General features: G+C 49.8%; 1 long non-coding RNA gene across 1 annotated transcript; it reads left to right on the top strand.

Annotated features, from left to right (window-relative positions):
• Nucleotides 1-6,769: 6,769 nt before the first annotated feature.
• LOC140595078 (uncharacterized) lies at nucleotides 6,770-8,910 on the top strand. The gene is made up of 2 exons (XR_011996466.1): nucleotides 6,770-7,878; nucleotides 7,980-8,910. It is a non-coding gene; the product is annotated as an uncharacterized lncRNA (long non-coding RNA).
• Nucleotides 8,911-9,878: the final 968 nt, after the last annotated feature.

The raw sequence follows: 9,878 nt of genomic DNA, 5'->3' as shown, positions 1-9,878 counted from the left end.
GTTGGGAACTCAATGCACCCATCCGCCCACCTCATCTCCAGGTTCTCCAAGACAACCCTCCTTGACGCTCAGAATCCAAACAAGGTGCAGACTTTCCTTGGATCCCCGGCTTTGCAGGATCCTGGCTCCTGAAGTTCTTAGCAAGTCCCTGGAGCGATATGCAAAGGTCACCAATTCCTTTTCCCCAATGCTGGCACCAGTTTAATTCCAAGATGGTCTAACACGGAGTGACCCACACATTTTGTTGTTTGTTTCTGCTTGGAGGTGACCCCAGCCCTTCCTGCACCCCAGGAAGCAGGATGCAGTCACTCTTCAATAATCTATAAAATACCAAGAATCACCTACTCAACATTCTGCAAATGATAGCGAATGTTTTTAAGTACAATCACAGCAGGAGGACATGGTAACGTTAACTGTATCCTGCTTTGGAATGAACAAAACATCCCCTTTAGCCTCCAGCTTCCTTTCCCTCCCCGAAGGAATTTGCTATTGTTTGTAAATAGAGTATACTCCTAGCACCAGCTTCGTTTAACCACATTTCAAACACAGCCTTTCTGATCAGTCCTCATAGGTCAACTTTGATTTTTTTTCACCAGTTCTATTGAGGTATAATTTATATGCAATAAAATGTACCTGTTTTAAGGATATGGTTCAATGAGTTTTGGCAAATGTATACACCTGTGCAACCACCACCATGCTCTAGATGCAGAATATTTTCCATCGCCCCAAAAAGTCTCCTTTTGCCCTTTTGGTGTCAACCTCCCTCCCCACCCCTGGCTCCAGGAAACTACTGATGTGCTTTCTGCCACTATAGACTCACTTTGAAGGGCTTTGATTTTAATGAGAATATACTGTAGTCAAAAAAGTGGAGTTCTACATTTTCTGCTTGACACCCTCCCTGGAAGGGGACCACATGAGACAATTCAACCTTGAAAAAAATTGCAATTTGTATGTTACCACATAAAATCTACCCCTCTGTTGACTTCCTTTCCTTGACTAGTGTGGTAAATTGTTTTCAAAGATGATGCCAACAATTCCTCCCAGCCCCAGACCACACACTGCTCCTCCCATCTAGAGGTGGAGCCTGTTTCCCCTCCCCATGAGTGAACCCAGAGTGTCTTTGTAACTTGATTTGACCAGGACAATATGGCTGAAGTGCTCTGCCAGTCTAGGCCCAGGCATTACAAGACCATATGGTACCTGCTTCTGGGCTCTTGGGGTTCAGTCACTACGTATAAGCTCAGGCCAGAGTGCTGAATAACAGGTGTCTGCATGTAGAGAGGGACCCCAGCTAAGGTGCTAGATATGCAAGTGAAGCCACCTTGGGTGTTCTAATTCCTACCAACTTGCCAGCCAATTGCAGCAGGTGATCTAGGCCAACCCGACCCAGAGCAGAAGAACCACCTAGCTGAGCCCAGCCAACCCATAGACTCATGAACAATAAACAGTAAATCTTTATTGTCTGAAGTTGCAAGGCCTTGGCATGGTTTGTTACATGGCAATATATCGCTAATGCGATAAGGAATAGTGTTGTAAAGTAATGCCCTTATGAAACCATGTTCAAGGCCTGGCATGGTCAATCGCATGCCGCAGTGACTCACAGTTTGTTAAAATCAATCAGTTTCTCCTGAGCCATCCAAGCCATATCCACAGGCCCATTAGAATCAGGGAACCCAAGACTGGTGTTCAGGTATCTGGCAGGCATGGACGACCCACTCAGATAATTCCTGGGGCATTAGGCACACTCCCCAGACCAGAGAGAGCCACAGGAAACTTACTCTGGAGATAAATTATCTGGCCAGTGGAGGATTTGGCCTTCACCTACCATTAAGCCACAGTGCAGGGCAAGTATCAGCTGCCAACATAAGCAGATCACTTGCCCTTTCTTTCCTGGAAGACTCTATCATCTTCAACCAAATCTCCAGGTTATGGAAAAAAGATGTCCTCTAGCAGTAACTCATTTGAATCTGGGAGGATTCCTAATAGGATGTATGTAAATTGTTGCTCTGAACGTTTGAATAGCCAGGTGGCAAAAAACAAGGGGACCAGGGCTTCCTGATAACATCAGCTGCTGGTAGAGGTTGTTTTGAATTAGGTAAGGAGAGCGAAGAGAGCAAAACTACTTGCCCTGGTTCACCTGAAGTACCCACTAATGGTGAACCCCAGAAGAGAAGGACACTTCTCTCCTTCTAGCTCAGAGTCTCAGGGTTTACAATGGTCTGAGCATATAGTCTGCACGTTCACGTTCCCTCTGCATGCACGGTGGTGGGCGTTGGGAGTGTCTTCTCCCAGGAAGCAGAGGAAGGGGAAGTATTGGGGATGTGGCAACCCCAGGAGGCTTCCTGCAAGAAATACCATGGATGAGTGGCAAAGATGAAGGAAGGGCAGGGTCCAGGTCAGCAGTAAGTGTGAGACCAGCACAGAAGGGGAGTTGAGAGGGTCAGAGTTTTCATATTCTAAATTGGTTTGCATCATTTTGGGATAAATCAAAAGGACTTGACCCTTTGCTTATGCTCCATCTCTTTGTCGTGTACAAGCATTTCACCGTGCTTTAAGCACAGCACAAGTGAGGGCAGAGTGGCTGCTGTTAGCTCTGTCTGTAACTGGAAGACGGCCACACCCTCTGGCATCAGACCGAATAGGAAAAAGGCCCCAGGGTGTCCTGTGCTGGGGACACCAGGTGACCGTACAGAGTCTGCTCCAGCCAGGAGATCCCAGCAGGTGCAGGGCTGATGGGAAGTGCGCAAGCTTGGCCGGTTTTCCTGCCCAGATGGAGCATCAGACTGAGTCACTCTTCCCTCCCTCTGCCTGAGGAGCCCTGCCACACATTTTCTGCTCCCATGTGCCAGCCCATCTTTTCCCTTCCCTTGGAGCTCTTCCCTTCTCTAAGGACAGCAAACCAATCATAACTAGAATCCAGAACACACTTCCCATGATACACTTTTCTTCCCATACTGAGTGTCTAAGAAAAATGGTCAAATGGCCAACAAACACCCTCCCCGCCTCAACCAAGCAAGAATAAAGTACTTAGCAAAACCAAGCAGCTGTCAAGAATTTCTAAAACAAAATGAAGGGGCGGAGGATCAGCTGCACTCTAGGGTGAGTGTAGAGTCATCTCTACGCTCATCACCTTCACAGACTGAGAAACCATATTGATATTTTCAAAGCACAGATCCCGAAACATATTTAAAAATGTTGAATATGGTTTTTGCAAGTACTTGCACACACATTATTTCCTGTGTCTCAACAGCTGCCTTCCTGGATTCTGAATCTTTAGCACTGGGACACAGGGCTGGGGCACCCACCATGGTCAAGGTGCTCACAGGGTGGGTGCATGTGGCATGACATGTGCATGCCCCAAAGGCTTTCCTGTCCTTCACTGACCCTGTTGGCCGATAACTGTCTGATGACGTTTTAGAGACAGCACTTTAATCTCCACGTGGTGCAGGAAAGCAGTCTCATTGGCTGGGGATGTTCCTCAAGCCATTATTAGGGTGAAGTTTACTTTTGGACTCTTTTGGTCACAAGCTGCAGAAACCTGTTTGAATTGGCTCAAGTGAAAAGGAGACATTTACACCAGGATAAACTGGTGTCTTGGGGAAGCCAAGGGTGAGATGGGCAAGCAGTCTTGAGAGGGACTGGAACCAGAACAAACACTCATCCCAAACAGATGTGACGTTTCTGCAATCTGGGGAGGATGCCTGAATCTTGCAAGGCACAGACATAGTTAGGAAGCCTGAGGAGCTCAGTGGAATAGGGCGACCCCATGAGGGGTTGGGAGACAGACCTGATAGCCAGGAAAAATGCCCTATTATATATACAAACTGAATGAGTGCTAAAGAAAGCATAGCAGATGGGACAGATGAGTCAACATATGCCACCGATAGCATTTGAAAGTTCACTTTATTTAATTCACTGAAGTAAGTTCCATATGAATTAAAGAGTAAACATTTTTTAAAGTAATTTTTAAAGTATATCACAGGAGCACCTGGTGGCTCAGTCGGTTAAGTGTCTGCCTTCAGCTCGGATTATGATCTTGGGGTCCTGGGATTGAGCCCCTCATTGGGCTCCCTGCTCAGCAAGGAGTCTGCTTCTCCCTCTTCTGCTCTCCCTGCCTGTGCTCTCTCTCTCCTTCTCTGTGTCAAATAGAAGAATAACAACCTTTAAATAAATAAAAATATATCATAGATACTGAAATAAAATATAAATGAATATTAATTAAGGCTTTAATGAAAAGAAGGGAATAGCTACTAACCCTGGAAACCACACGGGAACATCATAAAGCAATGTTGACCAGGATTGACATCTGTTGAGAGTTTACCATCTAAGTCTCAATTTTAAAGCACTTTGTCCACATTATCTTGTATATTTTCCAATCTTATGGAAACGGTACCATTGTTCTCATTTTTAAAGGTGAATAAACTGAGGCAGAGAGATGTCCAGTAACTCACTCAAGATCATACAGAAAGGCGTGGAGCTTTATATCTGGAATGTGCCCCCAAAGCCAATTCTGGAATCCTCTGTCTGAGCTCTCCACCACATGAACTTTTTTTTTTTAACCACATGAATTTAAATAGGCTTACATGGGGCTGCTGGGTGGCTCAGTTGGTCAAGCATCCGACTCTTGATTTTGTCTCACATTATGATCTCAGGGTGGTGAGATCAAGCTCCAGGCCAGACTGTGAGCTCAGCACAGAGTCTGCTTGGGATTCTTTCTCTCCCTCTCCCTCTGCCCCTCCCTCCCACTCCCATGCTCTCTCCCTCCCTAAAATACATATACCAATAAATAAAATCTTTAAAATAGGCTTCCAGGGGCCAAGTTTGTTCACTCATTCATTGAACTCACACTGAGGGACAGACACGGCTTGAGGCACTGGATGTGTAATGATGGATTGGCAGCATGGCACCTGACCTCATGGAGGTTATGCTCTATACTCCAGAATCTAGAAAAGGTACAGAGCAGATTTACAAACTAATGAAAGAATTTCTGATTGTAGTAAGTGCTTTGAGGAAGAAAATATAGGGCTCTGTGATGAATAGTGATTGGGATAGGGGGCCTGGCCCTGATTGGGTGGTTGGGGAGGGTCAGAGGAGGGAGCCTGGCCGGTGGATGAGTTTTGTGGCATCAGGGAACAAGAGGAATCCAGAAGGACTCAGGTTCTGGGCTAGGGTGGATTGTAGTATCACCTAATGTGACCAGAGAAAGTACAGCAGGTTTGTAGAAGAAAAACTAGGATCCCATCCTGACATGTTAAAACCTTTTTTTTTTTTTTTAGCTAGAGTGCTTAGGGCAGGTGTGGAGGGGCAGAGGGAGAGAAAGAGAATCCCATGCATGGAGCAGGCTCCATGCTCAGGGTGGAGGCCAAAGTGGGGTTTGATCACACAAACCCTGATATCATGACCTGAACAGAAATCAAGAGTCAGATACTTAACTGATTAAGCCACCCAGGCACCCTCTGACATGTTAAAGCTGAGTAGGACACCCAATTGTGCTTTATAACCCCTAATACATACATAGTGAGCATCACAAAGCATTAACATCAGACATATTGACAAGAAAACACACTGACCTTCCAGTAGATGTGTGGGCAAAGGGTGAGAAAACACAATTTAGAAATGGGAAGTCAGAGCACTTGGGTGGCTCAGTCAGTAAAGCATCTGCCTTCGGCTTAGGTCATGATCTCAGGGTCCTGGGAGTGAGCCTCACATTGGCTCCCTGCTCAGCACAAAGTCTGCTTCTCCCTCTGCTCCCCATTCATGCTCTCTCTTGCTATCTCTCTCCTTCTCTCTCAAATAAATAAATAAAATCTGTTAGAAATGGGAAAACAGTGAACAAACATGGGAAAATATTCAGTATCACTAGTAGGCCAAGAATCCAGCTTGAAATATTGATAAGGCCGCACATTTGTAACTACTGAATTAGAAAAATACTTTTAAAAGAGGAATATCCAGTGAAGCCAGGGCGGCATGGGTACTCCTCACACATTGACGGTGATGTCGTAACACGGCACACATAGTTTGGAAAGAAATTTGCCAAGTGTCAGAAAAACTCATATCCATTGACCCCATTTTTTTCACTTTGGGAGTTCTTTCTCTCTTTAGGAAAAGAGACTGTGTGCCCCTGGTATCGACCACAGGGGAAAATTTGAGCACAAAGATGAAGCGGTAAGGAGATGGTCATGGATGTGGTGGGCCATCTGCTCGGTCCCAGTGTGACAAGGCCTTCATCCGCGACAGCGGGTTTGCTTGGGGTGGGGGGAGGTTCCTCCTGGCCACTGCGTAGATGCCCATAGAAGCAGAGGAGGCAGGGAGGCCACAGCCGGCCTCGGGCCTCTCGTGGGCTGCAGGCCTGGGCGCCCACAGGAACTCATCTGGGTGCTGCACGTTCTTCACGCCCCTGCTCTGCTCTGCATGGGCTTCGTCTTCAGCACACTTGAAATCGCAAGTGAAGTGGCTCAAGGTCATCTGGCGTTCAGCTTCTCAGCATGCCGTGTGGTGTTCGCTGCAGAGCACACCCCCAGCTGCTGACACGGTCACTAGGCAGTTTCCCTGGTGACTGCTAAAGCCGACCTGGAATGCGCTCTCTGTCTCCAGTGGTGAGCTGGAAATCAGCAGTCTTGGGGGGAACAGGGCGGGTGGGGGGGGGTAGGGGGGAATTGTTCTGCAGGAGTCCAATGACCTCCCAGTGTTTCCGTCTGTGAGAGGAGGCGGGATCTCCGCCCTGCCTCCCGGAGAGCCTGGTGAGTACAGTCTCATGACCCCTTGCAGTAGCTCTGGCCAAGGACGCTCAAAAAATGACCCTGGCAAGTCAAACTGACCAGAGACTGGCCAAGGGAATCAGAGGAGGTGCACAGGAACACTCCCATCACACCACAGAAAACTGAGCATCCGGAATCACTTCACCCTCCTTCCCATGACCAGCCACCCTCCCCGGAGAGACTCCTGTGTCCAAGTCGGAGAGCACTTGGGAGCACCCCAGGACCCTGAACCAGACCTGGGTTGTGTTTCTGGGTGCCGCCAAGCCAGCAGTCTGGGGATGGAGCTGCCACAGGAGGCCAGGGCAGATGGCTCTTTGGAGAAGTGCCAGGGAGACGGAGCACCCCCCGGAACACTCACTGTCAGCCTCTGCTAACCTGCTGGGTACCCAACGTTTTCTGGAACCAGCTGTGTTCACTTGTCCCCAGTTTGGTCTCCCAGGAACACAGCAGCTAGATGCACCTCCCGGTGGTCACACACCTGCACCCTTATGCCCAGTGTGATGCAGACATCTGGGAGCCTGCCTCCAAACACCATGGAAGCCTGGGATCACTGTGTAAGAATGGCCTGACACAGATTCTGAATGCGTGGTGCTCTGCGCTCCTCCACCCCCACCTTGCTCTGACACCCAGCCCAGGACAGGCTGCTGAGACCTCCTAAGAGATCCAGGCGTGGCTTGTCACCACCCCCAAGCCCCCACCCCCGCCACCGTGCCTGCTATGTGGATCTGGCTGCACTCCTCCTGCAGATCCGCGGCCCTGGACCAGTGAGCCGGGGCTGGAGCTCCAGCCAGAGAGGCCTGGCTGATCGGATTTCTCTCCTGAATCAGGGAACAGGCCCTGGCAGCTGTGCGGAGGGCCAGGAAGACGGGAGCTGGTGGCGGGAAGGCTGCAGAAAGGGCAGAGCACCTCCGTAGGGAGCTGCGGGAAGCACCTGTTCCCCCCCCCCCCCCCAAGCGTGGTCAGGGGCTGGGTGGAGAAATCAGCCCTACAAGCCCCTGGAGCGACTAGTGTCCCGAATCTCTACAACCACATTTATTCCAAGGCTCTCGACAAGGGAAGTCCCCAGCTAGAGAGACCCTGCCACCCGGACCTGTGCATCTGATCCTGGCGGGGCTTACAGGTAGGGGAGCATCCCCAGGGGGCGGGCCTGACTTATTTCCTCTGACGCCAGAAGGAGGAAGCCGGTGTTTCCTGTTGTCTCACTCTTGCTCTCTCTCTCAGATGCTTGAGGACCCAAGGCTGAGAGCCCTGCAACAATCCGGATCCCATCACTGCTGGTCACAGTGGAGTCCTGAGCCTCACCCTGACGAGCCCCCTGCCCCGTACGGCCCCAAAAGGCCGTTTATTAGTAAGACCCCTGGGTTCTCACTCCAGACTCAGTGAATCAAAGTCTTCAGACCTGGAGCCCCAACTCTGTGTTTTTAAGGGTCCCCAGGAAATTCTGAGGCACAGGCTGGGGTGGGGACCACGGAGCCTGGCTAGCACATCATGTCCAGATGTGGAAAGAGGCCCCTGCAAGGTGTCTTGTTGAAGCCACACAGCTCTTAGCGACAGTTGTGGCTGGGCTCTTTCCTCCCCAAACAATGTGAAATCCCCAGGTAAGACCCTTCCTTGCAGTCATGCTGGCATGAGGGTGCTGATCCTTCCCGGTGCTCCTGGGGAACTCAGTTGACATTTATTTAGTATTTGAGCTAGGCCCTTGGACGTTGCCCTTTTAACCACACCCCGGTGGAGGCACACAATTATGTATATATTAAAAGTTTTTAATCATGCAAAAGGAGGACAGAAAGACACTCCTGAGACAGACTTTCCATTTCTGGCTGCGTGATCAATTTCCTGTCACTGGATGTGGTTCCCGGCTCGCCTCTCTAAGGCTCATACCAGGAGAAAGCTGGTGCTGACAAGCATTCTCTGAAAAGGAGAGTTCGTTTCTTCTACTCTTGAGCCTCAAAGGAGCCAGCATGCAGACAGGGACACTTGTGTGGCTCGGTGGTTGAGCATCTGCTTTCGACTCAGGTCATGATCCCAGGGTCCTGGGATCGAGTCCTGCATTGGGATTCCCAGAGGGAGCCTGCTTCTCCCTCTGCCTGTGTTTCTGCCTCTCTCTGTGTGTCTCTCATGAATAAATAAATAAAATATTTTTTAAAAAGGAGGAATAAGGCATATGGATATCGAATTGCCATCTCTGTTATAGATAAAGCTGATATTGGAGAACATGGCTTGTCCTGGAAGTGAGTAGGTCCCCCCTACCTTACAGTCAACTCTGGACCAGGGCAGCCTCCAGATGGTGAGAGAGGCAGATGCCAGTTCCCCTAAACCATGAACCATGGACCAGCAGACCACAGTGTGTGCTGTCTCCCGGGGCCGAGTCGGCAGGTTGGAGGGAGACCAGGGCGCTGCCCTAATGGTACCTGGAAAGCTGGTCCTTCCCACAGTTGGAAGGCAACATGAAGAGAGGGGAATCACCGAAGGGGTATATTCCCTTCCTTGCTCAGCTTCTGTTCCCTGCATGTTTCCCTAGGAGCTATGCAGGGAGGCGACAGTGGGCTGAGGCCTGATTAGATGTTCCTCGTTTTCCATCCTGATCACCTTACACCCGCCCACCACGCCCGCACCTTCCTCCCTCGCCTGCTGCCAGACGTCATCATCGCCTCCCATCTGGGTCACTCCAGTGGGCCCTTGCCTTGGTCTGTTTGGGCTGCTATGACACAATACCACAGACAGAGTGGCTTACAACATAAACGGGGGGAATTTGCTTCTCACAGTTCTGGAGGCTGGAAGTCCGAGGTTAAGGTGTGGGCAGATCTGGTGAGGACTATTGTAGTTCATAGATGGCTCTTCCTGCTGTATCTTCATGTGGCAGAAGGGGCGAGGGGGCTCTCTGGGGTCTCTTTCCCATGGGCACTAATGCCCCCAAGATGGCCTCACTCTCAAGACTGCTCCTCTCTCAAAAGCCCCACCTCCCAACACCACTTTGGGCTAGGTTTTCAGCGTATGAATTTTAGGGGGACACGACATTCAGACCATGGCAGCTCTCCACTGTAATTCACCTCTCACACACACCCAGTGTGACTCTTCCAGAAGCACAGATCTGGCCTTGCTATTGTGCTTCTAACGCCC

This window comes from Vulpes vulpes, chromosome 13, assembly GCF_048418805.1.
Source record: "Vulpes vulpes isolate BD-2025 chromosome 13, VulVul3, whole genome shotgun sequence".
NCBI lineage: Eukaryota > Metazoa > Chordata > Mammalia > Carnivora > Canidae > Vulpes > Vulpes vulpes.
The sequence above is the reverse complement of the archived record's forward strand: the minus strand, read 5'-3'. Positions and strand labels throughout refer to the sequence as shown.